Source organism: Balaenoptera physalus, assembly GCF_965194825.1.
Source record: "Balaenoptera physalus genome assembly, chromosome: X".
Taxonomy (NCBI): Eukaryota; Metazoa; Chordata; class Mammalia; order Artiodactyla; family Balaenopteridae; genus Balaenoptera; species Balaenoptera physalus.
This window is the reverse complement of record NC_138903.1, coordinates 15893854-15913920: the sequence shown is the minus strand read 5'-3', so window position 1 is coordinate 15913920 and position 20067 is coordinate 15893854.

Sequence of the window (20067 nt, the reverse complement as noted above, 5' to 3'; positions counted from 1 at the left end):
ATTTTTATAATGAAATGATGTTGGATTTTGTCAGATGCCTTTTTGGCATCAATTGAGATGATCATGTGTTTTTTTCCCCTTTTATTATATTAATGTGATGTGTTACATTGATTGGTTTTCTTATGTTGAACCACCCTTGCGTTCCTGGGATAAATCCCTCTTGGTCATGGTGAATAATCCTTTTTTTTTTTACATTTTGACTGTGCCACGTGGCATGCGGGATCTTCGTTCCCCAACCAGGGATTGAACCTGCAGCCCCTGCGGTGGAAGCACAAAGTCTTAACCACTGGGCTGCCAGGGAAGTCCCTGAATAATACTTTTAACATGCTGTTGGATTAGACTTGCTAATGTTTTATTGAGGATTTTTGCATCTATGTTCATAAGGGATGTTGGTCTTTTTCTTTTCTTGTAATGTCTTTATCTGGCTTTGGTATCACGGTAATTCTTCAGTTTTTTGGCAGAGTTTGAGAAGGATTGGTTGTTAATTCTTCTTTAAATGTTTGGTAGAATCCAGCAGTGAAGGCCTCTGGTCCAGACCTTTTCTTTATTGGGAGGTTTGTGATGATTGATTCAATCTCTTCACTTGTTATAGGTCTGTTGAGATTTTCTATTTTTTCTTGAGTCAGTTTAGATAATTTTTTAAATTATAAGGACAAATTGTCTTCTCATATACCAGCATCAAGCAATTTAGAAAATATATAGGAAAAAAACCCAATTGATAATGGCTACAAATAAATATTTAAAATTATAAGGAATAAACAAATAAAAAATAGCAGAACCTATATGAAAGGAAAGCAAATACTTTACTGAGGGTCATAAAAAAAGGCTTAAATGGAGAGACACAAAGTGTTCCTGGATGAGAAAAAATACTTTAGTGTACCTTTAAAAAAAACCTTGGGAAAACCTATTTAAGGGACAGGTGGTAATTTACCATATCAAATGCACAAAAAGTTTAAAAGGACAATTATTGAAATATTAGGATAGTAGTTTTGAAACAGGGAGCCAGATATAATGCAATAGGAAGATCATAAACAGAACAAAGAATTTAGAGTTAATATACTACAGTATATTAATATGAGAAACATATTACATAGTAAATCATGCTGGTACAAATGGTTAACTATTAGGAGTAGGGAAGCCCGCTGGATTTTGCCTCACGTCACACTTAAATAATTTCAAGATGCATTAGAGAGCTGAATATCTAGTAAATGAAAGTATGGAAAACTAGAAGAAAATATAGTTGAATGTTTTTTCTAATCCTAGTGAAAGATTGAGTATAGAAGTAGTTCGAGAAGTCACAAAAATGTTAATGAATTTGATGAAATTAAAAATAAAGAACCGCTCCCTATCTCAAAAGCATCAGACTTCAAAAATCACATCACTACCTGGGAAGAGTATTTGCTGAAAATATACATTTTCCAGAGTTATTATCCTTAAGATAACAAGACCTCACACAAATCAAACAGGAAATACTGAAACCCCAATAGGGCAACGATCAGAGGACATGAAAAATAACAAGTCACAGAACAGGAAATCTTAATAGATAGCAAACATCTGAAAAATATTCAACTGGCTGGCGGGATCCCACGGTTCATGGCATCCCCGAGGCTTGAGGCGATTTGGGGCTGTCGGGGTCCCCGGGGTTTGTGGCGCCCCTGAGATCTGAGGTGATTTGGGGCTTCAGGGGTCCCGGGATTCATGGTCTCCCAGGGGCTTGAGGTAATCTGGGGTTCATGGCATCCCAGGGGCACGAGGAGATCTGGGGCTACTGGTATCCCACGGTTCATGGCGTTCCGGAGGCTTGAGGTGATCTGGGGCTTCTGGGGTCCCCGGGGTTCGTGGCGTCCCTGAGATCCGAGGTGATTTGGGGCTTCAGGGGTCCCGGGATTCATGGTCTCCCAGGGGCTTGCGGTAATCTGGGGTTCATGGCATCCCAGGGGCACGAGGAGATCTGGGGCTTCCGGTATCCCACGGTTCATGGCGTCCCGGAGGCTTGAGGTGATCTGGGGCTTGCAGTGGGGTGCAGGGTTCATGGCGTCCCAGGGGCTTGAGAGGATCCTGGGGCTCGAGGTGTCTGCAGAGTTCATGGCGTCCTGGGGGATGGAGGGGATCCTGGGGCTTTCAGGTCTCCAGGGTTCATGGCGTCCCTGGGACTTGAGGTGACCCTTAGCTGGCTCCGTCCCCGGGCGGCTTTCTCGTGGCGCCAGCACGTGGTGAGGCCCGGCCTCGTTTCCTGCATGAGGGCGGTGTTTCCTTACAGGACCTCTAGTGGCCATAGAACAGCCGTCCTCACGCAGGAGGGTGGGCCACCGCGGTTGTTTCCTGCGCCCTCCAAAGGGCGGCGTGCCACGCTTTAGCTCCAGAGCAGTTCTGTGCAGCAGCGGTTTTTCCTTTGAACTTTTTTTCAAGGCCTCGTGTGCATGCGTCACAAGCAGCTGCTGAGCACCGCTTGTTGCTCCAGGAAAGCGATTTGGCTTAGCGGCTGGGACACTCTTTGGAGGAAGAGGATTTGCTTTGCTGGAAGAGCGAGCCTGCATTTGGCAACCTCAAATTGCAGCAGTGCTGCGGGGGGTGGGGTGTGTTTCCCACCATCTCTCCCGGGATGCCAGAACGTGTGAGCTTTTGAGATTTGGCTACTTATTTTTTAAGTACTTGGTGCTGACTTTCTGGGACAAGTTGATCCTTTATCCTTTCTCTTTCCCTGTCGGAGGAGGTAGGGGTCCAGGAAGGGCCAAGACTCTCAGACGTTATATAGAATTCTTTTTAATGTTACTTTATTTTTATTTCTTTTTAGATTTGCTTTTCATTGAGATAACATTGGTTTATAACATTATACGTTTCATGTGCACAACATTATATTTGTACTTCTGTATACCCTACAGCATGCTCACCACCAAAAGTTTATATAGAATTTTGAGTTTAAAGAATTGACAAACTAGCGAGTTGATTTATTATAACATCTTTTGAGATTGAGACGTTGATTCTGAGGCTTAGATCGTAACTGCGTTTGACCAAAGACAGATTGGGCAGCCTCGTTGTTTTACAGTAAATATGAAAATGAGGAGAAAGAAAATAGAGATGTGTGTGTGGAGAAATTCCCGCGCATAGAGCCTGTTCTTTGCTTCAAGAGGGCAGATGCGGGAGTCAGAACACTGCAAAATGTGAGGACCGCTGTAAAGCAGGGGAGTCCTTCGGTGCGAGCTCCAGGACCCATCCCGCCGGCAGTATTGGTCGAGCACGGTCGTCCGGTAGAAAAGACTCTAATTTAGTCTGCTGGGGATCGCTTCCCTCCCTCTTCTACCCGGTTCTCCCCGAATTAGGACTGCTCTGGGGTTTTATGACACGAAGTGGTCAACTGGTTCAGTGTTTACAAGTAGAGATTTTACAAGCAACTTTTCTACGCATTGTTTTATAACGCAGGGCATGGGCTCGATTCAGTTTCAAGCCTGCCTGCAGCAAGTGCTGGGCGATGGGACACATTTTGGTGGTATTATCCCCCAACGGGCCGACTTTGTAGTCTCTAAAGTTTGACTAGGAGAGTAGAAGGGCTGCTTTTTAGAGTCCTGGGCAGGAGATTTAGAAAGTGATTGTTCAGTGTACTGACGCACAGTTTTGCTAAAAAAATCGGAATGATCTGGCTATTGTAATCTGCCCTGTTTTGCTGTGTATATTCTTTGCAGTAGTTGTCATGTGAAACGCAGGTTTCAGCCCTCACCATTGTGAACTACGCCTTATCTGGTAAGTTCATGGCAACTTAATTCCTTGCACCTTGGGAGCATAATCTTCAGAAAACTTCTAAATATTATAATGTCTTAAAAATTGCCTCTGAAGGCTATGCATATACCTAAAGGAATTAATTAGAATTTTGCAAATTAACAGAAATCTTAGTGGAGTTGTCAGTAGCTTTACTCATACTAGTTTGAAAGATCAGTTGATATACAAAAACTTGTCTTAAAAATAAAATTTCAGTTGCCTTTGTTATTTTCTTTTGATTATAAAGTCTAAGCTTTATTGTAGAGAACCTTAACAAATACAGAGAAGTCTAATGAAGATAATTTTGCCACCCAGAGATAGTGACATAGAGATAACCATTGGTATGTTTCCTTCTGCTCTCAAAGTTAAGATTATGCTGCATTTTTCTCCTTTGAATCTTACCCCCCTTTAAGAAGCAAGCATTTCACAAGCATTTCTAATATTAATAAATGTTCTTTGAGAATGTGCTTCTCATTGGCAATATACCATTCCATCATATGAAAATACCATAATTTATTTAACCAGTTTCCTTTTGTTTGGATAACTAGGTAGTTTCTAATGTTCTATTTTTTTTCCATGAAGACTATTAAGTCTTGGGACTTAATAGTTGGGACTCTCCAAACCCAGCCCCAAAGTTTTATGGATGAGAAAACAGAGGCAAAAGAGTAGATGTATCTGGCCCAAAGTTAATACCTCTGGATAGCTAGAGAGCCTGAATTGGAACCTACACCATGTGATTCCTAATTTAGTACCATTTTCACACCACCTTATACTAGCTAGTTACTTTATTCTAATACTTTGGTCTATTGCAAATAAATGTACTGAATCCAGGATATGCAATGTAAATGTGATCTACGAGTTAATACTTCAAGCTTAAACATGTTCTTTTTCAGACCAACTGTAAGAAATAAAAAAGCCCATTTAGCGACCATACATTTTGCATATTGTGCTATTTTTCATATTCATTAAAATGGTTTACCAAGTTGATATTTCACATCTAGTTTACCTGTAGTCATCTATTTCACATTTTGTGAGATTCAATTTGAATTTAATTTGTTTGATAACAACATTTACTTTTGTACATTATTTCTGCATTATTTATTATCGTAAGGATTGATATTGATTTTTATTTTTTTATTTTTAAATGTCACCTTTAAAAAAAATTATTTATTTATTTATTTATAGCTACATTGGGTCTCTGTTGCTGCGCGCAGGCTTTCTCTAGTTGCAGCGAGTGGGGGCTACTCTTCCTTGTGGTGCGCAGTCTTCTCATTGCGGTGGCTTCTCTTGTTGTGGAGCACGGGCTGTAGGTGCGCGGGCTTCAGTAGTTGTAGCACGCGGGCTCAGCAGTTGTGGCTCTTGGGCTCTAGAGCGCAGGCTCAGTAGTTGTGGCGCACGGGCTTAGTTGCTCCGCGGCATGTGGGATCTTCCCGGACCAGGGCTCGAACCCGTGTCCCCTGCATTGGCAGGTGGATTCTTAACCACTACACCACCAGGGAAGCATGATATTGATTTTTAGAGAACAAGTTTGGGAATTCATGGTCACCACAAAGTGTGGTTGTGTAATACCAGCTGTATCCTTTAAAAGTTAAAAGCATATCATTGAACACATAGTACATGGGCCAGGTGGTTCAGTTTCTTTTTTTTTAAATTTAATTTTATTTATTTTTTAAACAGCAGGTTCTTATTAGTTTTCCATTTTATACATATTAGTGTATATATGTCAATCCCAATCTCCCAATTCATCACACCACCACCCCCCCCTCCCCCAGCCACTTTCCCCCCTTGGTGTCCATATGTTTGTTCTGTACATCTGTGTCCCAATTTCTGCCCTGCAAACCGGTTCATCTGTAGGTTCCACATATATGCATTAATATACGTTATTTGTTTTTCTCTTTCTGACTTACTTCACTCTGTATGACAGTCTCTAGATCCATCCACGTCTCTACAAATGACCCAGTTTCGTTCCTTTTTAAGGCTGAGTAATATTCCATTGTATATATGTACCACACCTTCTTTATCCATTCGTCTGTCGATGGGCATTTAGGTTGCTTCCATGTCCTGGCTATTGTAAATAGTGCTGCAATGAACATTGCGGTGCATGTGACTTTTTGAATTATGGTTTTCTCTGGGTATATGCCCAGTAGTGGGATTGCTGGGTCATATGGTAGTTCTATTTTTAGTTTTTTAAGGAACCTCCATACTGTTCTCCATAGTGGCTGTATCAATTTACATTCCCACCAACAGTGCAAGAGGGTTCCCTTTTCTCCACACCCTCTCCAGCATTTGTTGTTTGTCCATTTTCTGATGCTGCCCATTCTAACTGGTGTGAGGTGATACCTCATTGTAGTTTTGACTTGCATTTCTCTAATAATTAGTGATGTTGAGCAGCTTTTCATGTGCTTCTTGGCCATCTGTATGTCTTCTTTGGAGAAATGTCTATTTAGGTCTTCTGCCCATTTTTGGATTGGGTTGTTTGTTTTTTTTAATAGTGAGCTGCATGAGCTGTTTATATATTTTGGAGATTAATCCTTTGTCCGTTGATTCATTTGCAAATATTTTCTCCCATTCTGAGGGTTATCTTTTCGTCTTGTTCGTAGTTTCCTTTGCTTTGCAAAAGCTTTGAAGTTTCATTAGGTCCCATTTGTTTATTTTTGTTTTTATTTCCATTACTCTAGGAGGTGGATCAAAAAAGATCTTGCTGTGATTTATGTCAAAGAGTGTTCTTCCTATGTTTTCCTCTAAGAGTTTTATAGTGTCCAGTCTTACATTTAGGTCTCGAATCCATTTTGAGTTTATTTTTGTGTATGGTGTTAGGGAGTGTTCTAATTTCATTCTTTTACATGTAACTGTCCAGTTTTCCCAGCACCACTTATTGAAGAGACTGTCTTTTCTCCATTGTATATCCTTGCCTCCTTTGTCATAGATTAGTTGACCATAGGTGCGTGGGTTTATCTCTGGGCTTTCTATCCTATTGCATTGATCTATATTTCTTTTTTTGTGCCAGTACCATATTCTGTTGATTACTGTAGCTTTGTAGTATAGTCTGAAGTCAGGGAGTCTGATTCCTCCAGCTCTGTTTCTTTCCTTCAAGACCGCTTTGGCTATTCGGGGTCTTTTGTGTCTCCATACAAATTTTAAGAATTTTTGTTCTAGTTCTGTAAAAAATGCCATTGGTAATTTGATAGGGATTGCATTGAATCTGTAGATGGCTTTGGGTAGTATAGTCATTTTCACAATATTGATTCTTCCAGTCCAAGAACATGGTATATCTCTCCATCTGTTGGTATCATCTTTAATTTCTTTCAGCAGTGTCTTATAGTTTTCTGCATACAGGTCTTTTGTATCCCTAGGTAGGTTTATTCCTTGGTATTTTATTCTTTTTGTTGCAGTGGTAAATGGGATTGCCTCCTTAATTTCTCTTTCAGATTTTTCATCATTAGCATATAGGAATGCAAGAGATTTCTGTGCATTAATTTTGTATCCTGCAACTTTACCAAATTCATTGATTAGGTCTAGTAGTTTTCTGGTGGCATCTTTAGGATTCTCTATGTATAGTATCATGCCATCTGCAAACAGTGACAATTTTACTTCTTCTTTTCCAATTTGTATTCCTTTTATTTGTTTTTCTTCTCTGATTGCCGTGGCTAGGACTTCCAAAACTATGTTGAATAATAGTGGTGTGAGTGGACATCCTTGTCTTGTTCCTGGTCTTAGAGGAAATGCTTTCAGTTTTTCACCATTGAGAATGATGTTTGCTGTGGGTTTGTCACATATGGCCTTTATTATGTTGAGATAGGTTCCCTCTGTGCCCACTTTCTGGAGAGCTTTTATCATAAACGGGTGTTGAATTTTGTCAAAAGCTTTTTCTGCATCTATTGAGATGATCATACGGTTTTACTCTTTCAGTTTGTTAAAATGGTGTGTCACATTGATTGATTTGCGTATATTGAAGAATCCTTGCATCCATGGGATAAATCCCACTTGATGATGGTGTATGATCCTTTTAATGTGTTGTTGGATTCTGTTTGCTAGTATTTTGTTGAGGATTTTTGCATCTGTATTCATCAGTGATATTGGTCTGTAATTTTCTTTTTTTGTAGTATCTTTGTCTGGTTGTGGTATCACGGTGATGGTGGCCTCATAGAATGAGTTTGAGAGTGTTCCTTCCTCTGCAATTTTTTGGAAGAGTTTGAGAATGATGGGTGTCAGCTCTTCTCTAAATGTTTGATAGAATTCACCTGTGAAGCCATCTGGTCCTGGACTTTTGTTGGAAGATTTTAAATCACAGTTTCAATTTCATTACTTGTGACTGGTCTGTTCATATTTTCTATTTCTTCCTGGTTCAGTCTTGGAAGGTTATACCTTTCTAAGAATTTGTCCATTTCTTCCAGGTTGTCCATTTTATTGGCATAGAGTTGCTTGTAGTAGTCTCTTAGGATGCTTTGTATTTCTGAGGTGTCTGTTGTAACTTCTACCTTTTCATTTCTAATTTTTTTTTTTAAATTGTAGCTGTTGTTTTTTAAAAAATATATTTATTTATTTACTTATTTATGGCTGTGCTGGGTCTTCGTTTCTGTGCGAGGCCTTTCTCTAGTTGCGGCGAGTGGGAGCCACTCTTCATTGCGGTGCGCGGGCCTCTCACTATCGCAGCCTCTCTTGTTGCGGCACACAGGCTCCAGACGCGCAGGCTCAGTATTTGTGGCTCACGGGCCCAGTTGCTCCGCGGCATGTGGGATCTTCCCAGACCAGGGCTTGAACCTGTGTCCTCTGCATTGGCAGGCAGATTCTCAAGCACTGCGCCACCAGGGAAGCCCGTCATTTCTAATTTTATTGATTTGAGTCCTCTCCCTCTTTTTCTTGATGAGTCTGGCTAATGGCTTATCAATTTTGTTTATCTTATCAAAGAACCAGCTTTTAGTTTTATTGATCTTTGCTATTGTTTTCTTTGTTTCTATTTCATTTATTTCCACTCTGATCTTTATGATTTCTTTCCTTCTGCTAACTTTGGGTTTTGCTTGTTCATCTTTCTGTAGTTCCTTTAGGTGTAAGGTTAGATTGTTTACTTGAGATTTTTCTTGTTTCTTGAGGTAGGCTTGTATAGCTATAAACTTCCCTCAGAACTGCTTTTTCTGCATCCCATAGGTTTTGGATCATCGTGTTTTCATTGTCATTTGTCTCTAGGTATTTTTTGATTTCCTCTTTGATTTCTTCAGTGATCTCTTGCTTATTTAGTAACGTATTGTTTAGCCTCCATGTGTTTGTGTATTTTACGTTTTTTTCCCTGTAATTCATTTCTAATCTCATAGCGTTGTGGTCAGAAAAGATGTTTGATATGATTTCAGTTTTCTTAAATTTACTGAGGCTTGATTTGTGACCGAAGATGTGATCTATCTTGGAGAATGTTCCATGCGCACTTGAGAAGAAAGTGTAATCTGCTGTTTTTGGATGGAATGTCCTATAAATATCAATTAAATCTAGCTGGTCTATTGTGTCATTTAAAGCTTCTGTTTCCTTATTTATTTTCATTTTGGATGATCTGTCCATTGGTGTAAGTGAGGTGTTAAAGTCCCCCACTATTATTCTGTTACTGTCGATTTCCTCTTTTATAGCTGTTAGCAGTTGCCTTATGTATTGAGGTGCTCCTATGTTGGGTGCATATATATTTATAATTGTTATATCTTCTTCTTGGATTGATCACTTGATCATTATGTAATGTCCTTCCTTGTGCTTGTAACATTCTTTATTTTAAAATCTATTTTATCTGATATGAGTTTAGCTACTCCAGCTTTCTTTTGATTTCCATTTGCATGGAATATCTTTTTCCATCCCCTCACTTTCAGTCTGTATGTGTCCCTAGGTCTGAAGTGCGTCTCTTGTAGACAGCATATATATGGGTCTTGTTTTTGTATCCATTCAGCAAGCCTGTGTCTTTTGGTTGGAGCATTTAATCCATTCATGATTAAGGTAATTATCGATATGTATGTTCCTATGACCATTTTCTTAATTGTTTTGGGTTTGTTTTTGTAGGTCCTTTTCTTCTCTTGTGTTTCCCACTTAGAGAAGTTCCTTTAGCATTTGCTGTAGAGCTGGTTTGGTGGTGCTGAATTCTCTTAGCTTTTGCTTGTCTGTAAAGCTTTTGATTTCTCCATCGAATCTGAATGAGATCCTTGCCGGGTAGAGTAATCTTGGTTGTAGGTTCTTCCCTTTCATCACTTTAAGTATATCATGCCACTCCCTTCTGGCTTGTAGAGTTTCTGCTGAGAAATCAGCTGTTAACCTTATGGGAGTTCCCTTGTATGTTATCTGTCGTTTTTCCCTTGCTGGTTTCAGTAATTTTTCTTTATTCTTAATTTTTGCCAATTTGATTACTATGTGTCTCGGCATGTTCCTCCTTGGGTTTATCCTGTATGGGACTCTCTGCACTTCCTGTACTTGGGTGGCTATTTCCTTTCCCATGTTAGGGAAGTTTTCGACTATAATCTCTTCAAATATTTTCTCTGGTCCTTTCTCTCTCTCTTCCTCTTCTGGGACGCCTATAATGCGAATGTTGTTGCGTTTAATGTTGTCCCAGAGGTCTCTTAGGCTGTCTTCATTTCTTTTCATTCTTTTTTCTTTAGTCTGTTCCGCAGCAGTGAATTCCACCATTCTGTCTTCCAGGTCACTTATCCGTTCTTCTGCCTCAGTTATTCTGCTATTGATTCCTTCTAGTGTAGTTTTCATTTCAGTTATTGTATTGTTCATCTCTGTTTGTTCGTTCTTTAATTCTTCTAGGTCTTTGTTAAACATTTCTTGCATCTTCTCGATATTTGCCTCCATTCTTTTTCTGAGGTCCTGGATCATCTTCACTATCATTATTCTGAATTCTTTTTCTGGAAGGTTGCCTATCTCCACTTCATTTAGTTGTTTCTCTGGGGTTTTATCTTGTTCCTTCATGTGGTATATAGCCCTCTGCCTTTTCACCTTGTCTATCTTTCTGTGAATGTGGTTTTTGTTCCACAGGCTGCAGGATTATAGTTTTTCTTGCTTCTGCTGTCTGCCCTGTGGTGGTTGAGGCTATCTAAGAGGCTTGATGGGAGGCTCTGGTGGTGGGTAGAGCTGACTGTTGCTGTGGTGGTCAGAGCTCAGTAAAACTTTAATCCACTTGACTGTTGATGGGTGGGGCTGGGTTCCCTCCCTGTTGGTTGTTTTGCCTGAGGACACCCAACACTGGTGCCTACCTGGGCTGTTTGGTGGGGCTAATGACAGACTCTGGGAGGGCTCACACCAAGGAGTACTTCCCAGAACTTCTGCTGCCAGTGTCCTTGTCCCCATGGTGAAACAGAGCAACCCCCCTCCTCTGCAGGAGACCTTCCAACACTAGCAGGTAGGTCTGGTTCAGTCTCCCCCGGGGTCACTGCTCCTTTCCCTGGGTCCTGATGCGCACAGTGTTTTGTGTGCACCCTCCAAGAGTGGGGTCTCTGTTTCCCCCAATCCTGTCGAAGTCCTGCAATCAATTCCCACTAGGCTTCAAAGTGTGATTCTCTATGAATTTCTCCTCCCGTTTCCGGACCCCCAGGTTGGGAAGCCTGACGTGGGGTTCAGAACCTTCACTCCAGTGGGTGGACTTCTGTGGTATAAATGTTCGCCAGTCTGTGAGTCACCCACCCACCAGTTATGGGATTTGATTTTACTCTGATTGCACCCCTCCTGCCGTCTCATTGTGGCTTCTCCTTTGTCTTTGGATGTGGGGTATCTTTTTTGGTGAGTTCCAGTGTCTTCCTGTCGATGATTGTCCAGCAGCTAGTTGTGATTCTGGTGTTCTTACAAGAGGGAGTGAGAGCATGTCCTTCTACTCCGCCATCTTGGTTCCTACTCCGGATCCTGTGTTCTCTTTACCCACTTTTCCCCAATGGTATTTACAACTGTAAAATGGTATCAACTTGCAGAATGATAGAAAATTATCACAACCAAGATAGTGACATGATACCAGCCACAGATATTTTTGAGCTGTCCCCAGTTTCACTTGCATTAATATGTGTGTGTATTTAGTTCTATACAGTTTTATCATATGTGCAGGTTCACGTACCTCCTACCACAGGCAAGCCCTAAAACAGTCTTATCACCACCACGATCTCTCATGTTGCTCTGTTATAACCACACCCGTCCCCTTCCAATTGACATTTGCCCGCTACTTCTACCCTCTGCCCTGTTGCATGATAACTATGAATCTCTTCTCCAGATCTATTATTTGTCCCTTCAGCGTTGCTATATAAATGGAATCATGTGGTGTTTGAGATTGGCTTCTTCCCTCAGTGTAATTCCCTGGAGATTCATTCACACTGTTGTATCAGTGGTTCTTTCTTTTTTATTGCTGAGTAGTATTTCATGGTGTGGATGTACCAGGGTTTATTTTTCTGTTCATGTGTTGAAAACCTCTGCGTTTCCTGTTTTTGACTGTTAGGGGTAAAGGTGATATGAATATTCATTCATAGTTTCAAATTTTGCTTCATTTCACTCTTTCACACAAGTTTTCACTTCTTGGATGAATGCCCAAGACTGCAATTTCTGGGTCCTATGGTAACTGCATCCGTAGTTTTATAAGAAATGGTCAAACTGCTTTCCAGTGTAGCTGTACCATTTTCCCTTCCGGCCAGCAATGTATGAGTGATCTAGTTTCTCTGCATGCATATTTCTGTTCTTTCCATTGTTCTTTCTCCTTCTTAATGCTCCAGAATTCTATTATAGATTTTCTGCTCGAAGGTCTTCTTGTAGCTATTTTCTAAGTATAAGTCAGTTAGTGAGAAATACTTTTGGTTTTCCTTTGTCTGTCAATATCTATTTTTGCTTCATTACAGGAGGATAGTTTCATCAGCTATAGGTATGAGGGTGGGAGTCTTTTCTCACAGCATTTGAAAAACGTTTTCCTTACAGAAATATCGGCAGAAGTAGAAATCAGCCTGGAAGATAACACTCAGATGAATTACCCAGCTTTCTTGGGAGATGACAGGGGTAAGATACTTCATATTTCTTCATCCCTCCCAATTTTGGTGAGTTTGTAATGATATATATTACAAGTAGCACGATTTAATCTAGGTTTATTAACACCCTTAATATGAGCTAGTGGTAGCTTTTCCTAATTAAAAATTAAAAGGTTTACTTTAAGAAAATTTTAGCTGGGCATGCAGTTGTAAAAAATAATGCAGAGAGATCGTGTGTATACTTTCCCCGGTTTCCCCCAAAGATAACACCTTGCAAAACTATAGTACAATATCACAACCAGGATATAGACATTGATAAAATCCGCAGATTTTTATTGAGATGTGTTCAGTTTTATTTGTATTTGTGTGTGTTTATGTTTGTGTGTGTGTGTGTATGTGTATTCAGTTTTATATAATTTCATGACATCCTCCATCACAGTGAAGATTCAGAACATTTCCATCACCACAAGGATTCTCCCTTTTGCCCTTTAAAACCATACCCACCTTTGTCCTCTCATGCTCCTACCCCTACCATGCCTGTCCCTGCCCTCAGCAACTACTAATCTGTTTTCCTTCTTTATAATTTTGTCATTTCAAGAGTTTTACATAGACTCACATAGTATGTAACCTTTTGGGATTGCCTTTTTTCACTCACCGTAATTCCCTGGAGACTCATCTCGGTTGCTGTGTATATCAGTCCTTTTCTATTTTTGAGTACTACTCCATGGTATGGGTGTACCATGGCTTGTCTGTCTGTTCACCAGTTGAAGGATGTCTGGGTTGTTTCCCGTTTTTGGCTATTTGGAGTAAAGCTACTATGAACGCTCATGGATAGGTTTCTGTATGAACATCAGTTTTCATTTCTCTGGGCTAACACCCAAGAGCACAGTAGCTGGGTCCTATGGTAATAGTAAGTTGAGTTTTGTAAAATACTGGCAAACTGTTTTCCAGTGTAGCTGTACCATTTTACATTCCCACCAGCAATGTATGAATGATGTAGTTTCTTTGCATGTGTATTTCTGCTCTTTCTTTTTATTATTCTTATGATTAAAAAAATTCTTTTGGCTGCACCATGCAGCATGTAGGATGTTAGTTCCCTGACCAGGGATGAAATCCATGCCCCCTGCAGTGGAAGCGCTGAGTCTTAACCACTGGACCGCCAGGGAAGTCCCTCTGGATTTTGTTCTTTCTTCCTTCCTCATGCTCCAAGCTTCCTTCCTTCATTATATCCTTTTGGTCAGATGAGTTTCCTTTAGCCAGTTTTTAAGGGTTAAGTCAGTCAGTAACAGTTTTTTTTTCAGTTTTCCTTTGTCTGCGGATGTCTTTATTTTTCCTTCATTCCTGAAGGATAGTTTTGCCTGAAACAAAAATTACTGTTGAGATTTCTTGTCTTTCAGCACTTGAAAATGTTTTACTTATCAAAATGTTGTTCAAACAGAATCCGGCACACAAATGGGTTGTGAGGCAATGAATTATCCAACGGTACAGAAAAATGAGAGGGACGAAGATACTGATTCAGAAAATTCCCTCCTCACTCCTGGTTTTGGTGAGTTTGAAATGATCCCTATTATGATACACTCTAACCTAGATCCATCAGCATTCTTAATATTACTTCTTAGTGACTGCTTTTTCAACATTAAACTTTTCATTTTGAGATATTTCAGAATCACATGTAGTTGCAAGAAAAAATACAGAGATCCTGTGTACCCTTTACCCAATACCTCCCAATAGTAGTATTCTGCAAAAATATAGTAAAATATCACAACTAGGATTTTGACATTGATATGATCCACAGATCTATTCAGATGTCCTCAGCTTTACTTGTATTCATTTGTGTGTGTGTCTGTGTGTGTGTGTATGTAGTTCTCTGCACTTTTATGACGTGTTTAGGTTCAGGTATTCACCACTACAGTCATGATACAGAACTGTTCTATCACTTCCAGGAACCCTCTTTTGGCTTTTTATAACCACACCCACCTCCTTCTTGTCATTCCTTCCCTGCCTTCATCTTTAAGCCATCCAAATACGAATGTGTTCTCCCTCTTTATAATTTTGTCATTGCAGGACAATGTTCTATTAATGGACTCATATAGTAGTTAATATTTAAGGGTTGCCTTTTTCTCACTCAGCGTAATTCCCTGGAGATTCATCCAAGTTGCTGCATGTATCAGTAGTTCCTTCCTTTTAATTGCTGAGCACAACCATGATTTGTTTATCTGTTTACCTCGTGAAGGACATCTGGGTTGTTTCCAGTCTTTAGCTATTAGGAGTAAAGTTGCTGTGAACATTCATGTGCAGGTTTTTGTCTGAACGCAGTTTTCATTTCCCTGTGATAAAGGCCCAAGAGCACAGTTGCTGGGTAGTATGATGATTGCCTGTTTAGTTTTATAAGAAACAGGCAAGCTATTTTCAGAATGAGTGATTTTAGATTCCCACCAGCAATGTATAAGTGATTCATTTTCTCTGCATCCTCACCAGCATTTGGTGTTTTCACTATTTAAAAAATTTTATCCATTCTGGTAGGTGTATAGTGTAATAATATTTCATTGTGGGTTTAATATGCATTTGCCTTTGGATAGTGATATACAACATCTTTACATGTGCTAATTTTCCATCTGTATGTTCTTTCTCTGAAATATCTGTTCTGTCTTATAATTTGTTTTCTTTTTTTTACTGCTGAGTTTTGGGAGTTGTTTAGATGTTTGTGGATACTGGTCTTTTGTTGGATATGTGGTTTGCAAATATCTTCTTCCTTTCTGCAGGTTTCCTTTTCATCCTGTCTACAGGTATTTTTTGTGTTGTTTTGTTTTGTTTTGCAGAGAGAAAGTTTTTAATTTTTGTGAGGTTATATTTGTCTAATATATTTTCTTACATAAGTCTTTGTTATATGTACAATATAATATTTTTAAAGTATGGTTAATTTGAATCACTATGGACTGAAGAGAGATGGTGATGATTAGGCTGTAGAGTTGAGAAATAAAAACAGGCTTAAAATTTATTTTTCAGTTCAAGTAAGTTATCTAAAATATGATATTTTAAGATGAGTTTGTTGATTTTTAAATGATGAGTTTAATACCAAATAAAAACCCTACATTTTAAAAATTATAAATATTTTAGTAAGAATCATGGTTCTTAATTTTGAAAAAGCCTTTTCTCTAAGTAGGAAAACAATTCATTAAAACTACTTAGAGTTTTTGATACAATAAAAATTAATTTTAAGAAAGCTACATAGAATTTGTTACCAAATGTAATGTTAAAACTGATTGTATCCTAAAAGGTAGCAGAATACTGAATTGTCCTCTTGAACAATCAGAGCACATGTAATTACATCAGAAGTGATTCCTGTCTCATTTCTCATGCTGTCTCGTGATACACTAAAAACTTAAAGCTTTAATTTTTTTAACCTCTCAAATTCTTGAGCCTAAAAATTCAGAAAAGTCAACTTTTCTGTTACAGCCTTTTAAAAACTTGAACCTAACATTTGCCATGAAAATTGACATCTTCTTTCTCTTTTGCTTCTAGAATATCTTGGAAATCCATGTAGAAATATACAGATGCCAAAATCAGTTCTGAATATAGCAAAAGGGAAGTCTCTCCCAGAGCTGTCAACCAGATACCTTATTTGCAACCTGTTCACAGAGGAAGTCCTGATAAAAAGTAATGTCTATGGCAGTCTGTGGTGTGGCACGTGCGCCCTTAATGCCAATAAGATTAACGCTCTCCGAGGTGTGTTACATGTCGAGTATGTGAGAATAAATAGAAGCAAAGTGTGTTAGAGAAGGACAGAAAGAAAAATTCATTCAGTTTATGTGTATTTTGAAGAGAGGGAGCTCTTTTACTAATTCCCTCATTTGGGTATAACAGCAGCAGGTTCATGAATATGTTTCTTTTTGCATTTGGGTTCTCAGAGCTAATTGCTCTGTCTTGAGCAGCTTTATTAGAACAGGAAAGGCATTATTGACTGTGGCTCCTGGTATGAACTGCCAGATGTATGGAAACTCAAACACCTTCATTTCAAGGTCGAAGCTGCTGGGCTTTGTCAATTTGCAGAAGTGTCAATAATAGCACAGCAGGTTAATTTGCTAGTTTTTCCTTGTGCACATGAGCATAGTGTAGTCTTTATTTATGACATAAATAGATGAAATAATAAAGCTTCCAGAAGCAATTCTGTGAAGTTTTAAATTTAGACCAAGCAGGAAGCAGAATATTCCTTACTTGTGTCACTGGTACCCAGTAAAGATATAGTTCTGAGCCCTGGCCTAATCTCAGTTGGCAGGTTCCTGCCTTCATATCACACGTTTCACATCCATCAGATTTGAAGAACACTTGTGTTTCACACTAAACTAAAGAAATCTGGCTCATAGCACCTTTTGTAAGCATTTGCTATCATCTAATCCAAATGTTTTCAATTTTTTTTTTACCTGCAACCCATAGTAAGAAATATATTTTACATTGTGACTGAGTATGTGTGTGATTTTTTAAAAACTGAAGCAAAAATTTCACAAACAGTACTTACTCTTCCTATGAGAATTACATTCCAATGTTTTCTATTACTTTTTTTTTTAAGTGCTGCTATCACTAATTTCATGACCTAGTAATTGGTCATAATTTGCAACTTGAACATCACTGAACTAACCCACCACGCAAAAAACCACAACCCAATTCCTCTTACCTTATAGTAAGAAAAGAACACAGAGTTTGTAACCAGTTTGGAAATGAACGTGTTTATAGAAGAAATAATGTCTTTCTAATTAAAAAAAAATGTTTTTAAATGAGAGGTAAAAGGTGACTTTTAGAGTTCTTTAATGTCTGGAATAGATTAGTTCCTTAAAAGAGGACTAAAAATATTATTCTATGTATTTTGTTTTGTTTTATCCCTTAATGAATTATATTACAAATCAAGAAGATGTCTTTTGTAGTGAAAAATATTCAGCATGAGTTTGACATACTAGCCACTTAGGGCATATTTTAACAAATTTCCCATAAGACTCAAAGTTCTACTCCTTTGTAGAAGGGCAGCCATGTAAGTCATTTCAGCAGAGAGAATGCAGTAGAATCATCATTGTCCTGGGGGGCAGAGCCAGGCCCAGGGAGGAGAAGCTGACAAGAAATCATATTTTACTTTAATATGAGGACACGATGAATTTGGAGAATGAAAATGCTCAGAGTAACAGCTGAATGACCAGAGATGTGAGGAGATTCCTGCACTAGTAGGAGAACTAGGCTTTATGGGCTCTAACATAACATCTTTAGAAGTATTGGTTCAGTATCAACTATTTAAAACATACAGAAATGTATAGAAAATAATATAGTAATAAATTAACACCTGTCTACCCAGTATAGATATATTTTGCTTTTTGTGCTCTAGGTTTTTAAAAATAATAAATCATTACTGATACCATTAAAACTCCATCCCATCATCTGTTTCCCCTGTCTTTCTCCCCAATAGTAATCACAGTCTTGGAGTTGGATATATCATTCCCATGCATATTTTATACTTTTGCTACCTCTGTTGATATGCAATATTGTTTTGTAGTTGTTTTAATGTACATAAATGGGAACATATAGTACGTATCCTTTTGAAATTTTTTTATCACCCAACATTATGTTTTTGAGATCTAACTCATGTATTTTAACTGCTGATTGCTGATTGGTATCAGCAGTTGGTAAACCAGATTATTCTTCTATTCTAATATCACTTCTTATCCTAAGATTTTATTATTTTGGGGGAACTCTTCTGGAAATTAAAAGTCAAAGGTAAATATGTCCAGTAGCCAAAGGTATTGATTTCACCTAAGAAACTGTTATGTGATGCTCTCTGAGAGTTCAGTTATCACTTAAGGTCTCTTTAAAGAATGGTCCATATGGAGAAAGTTAGTAGGCTGCAGATTTGCAATCAGCAAACAACCCTTACTCCTGCCCCCTCCCGTCCATTTCTGAACGTAACAGAACTGTAAAATCTTAGCAATAGGAAGTACATTAGGTCCTCTAATACAGCTTCTCACCCAGAGCAGGAGTTCCCATCTCAGCTTTGGCATATAGTTGCCTCCCCATTGCCTTGAACACTTCTGTTGATGGCAGTCCACTACATTTTAAAAGGGTTCTAATTCATGAGAAAGTTCTTCTTCCAAGTGACTCAAAGTTTACCTCCCTGCGAGTAATGCACATTTGTCCTACTTATTCCTTCTAGAGCTAAATTGGGTGGATCTAATCACTTTTTACATGATAGGCCTTCAAGTATTTAAAGACAGCTATCACTTTCTGCTGTAAGCGTTAGGAGAGAATAGATATACCCTCTCCTCCCACTTTCAAGTTCAGAACCAAGTGAGTGACAGCCACTAGAATCTGGCAGGTGGAGATTAAAATATCAGCTTTATTTTTGAATCATACATGCCCAGTTCTTCTAAACTTTCCCATTTAGAGATCCCTCTACATGGAAGTGTGAGGATTAGAGACTAAGTCTTTGAGGATTGGAGAATAAGTGTTATTCCTAGCTTTTCCCCACAAAGTCTTAAACTTTTACAGTTAAATATCTCCATTTTGTTCAGTAATTCCTCATATAAATATTGTCCTAATTTTTCATGATCTCATTCAGTGACTAACTTCGTATGTGCTCAAGTTAACCCAGAATGCAATAGTACTATTACCTACAAGGCTGTTAATGCAGCCTAAAATGGCACTTGCCATTTAAAAACGTATGGTTATCTAAACCCCTAGATCATTTTTTTCTATATACTGACATTTATCCAATACTTTTTATTTTATTTTATTTTATTAACTTTTTTTAAATGAAAGATTCTTTAAAGTCTATAGTGCTTTACTATCCAGTACTTCTACTGTTAGTATTTAGGCTGTTCCTATTTATACTGTTAGTATTTTTTTAATGTAAATGTAGGATTTTTTATTTATTCCTCCTGCATTTTATCTTGTTAGTGTAGAGCAGCATTCCCCAAACTATGTTTCTTAAAGACAGCTGAATGTTAATAGGTTCTTCCTGAATAAAGTGCTTTTTAGTCAAATGGCTAGGAAAGATCTTGATCTGGCACCCCAAGGGCCTCAGTCCATAGATCTGCTTCATTTGACTCTGTTTTAAAACATGTTTTGAATGCCTATAGCTGTCCAGCCTGCCTAGATCGCCATGGTCCTGACCCTCTGTTGCCTTATGTGTTGCCACCTCCCTTATTTATGTGCCCCACCAAATCTGCATCTGTCACCTTTGATTCAGCACGTCTCTCATTTTTAAAATAATTAATTAATTAATTAATTTTTGGCTGCATTGGGCCTTCGCTGCCACATGCGGGCTTTCTCTAGTTGCAGCGAGCAGGGGCTGCTCTCCGTTGTGCTGCACAGGCTT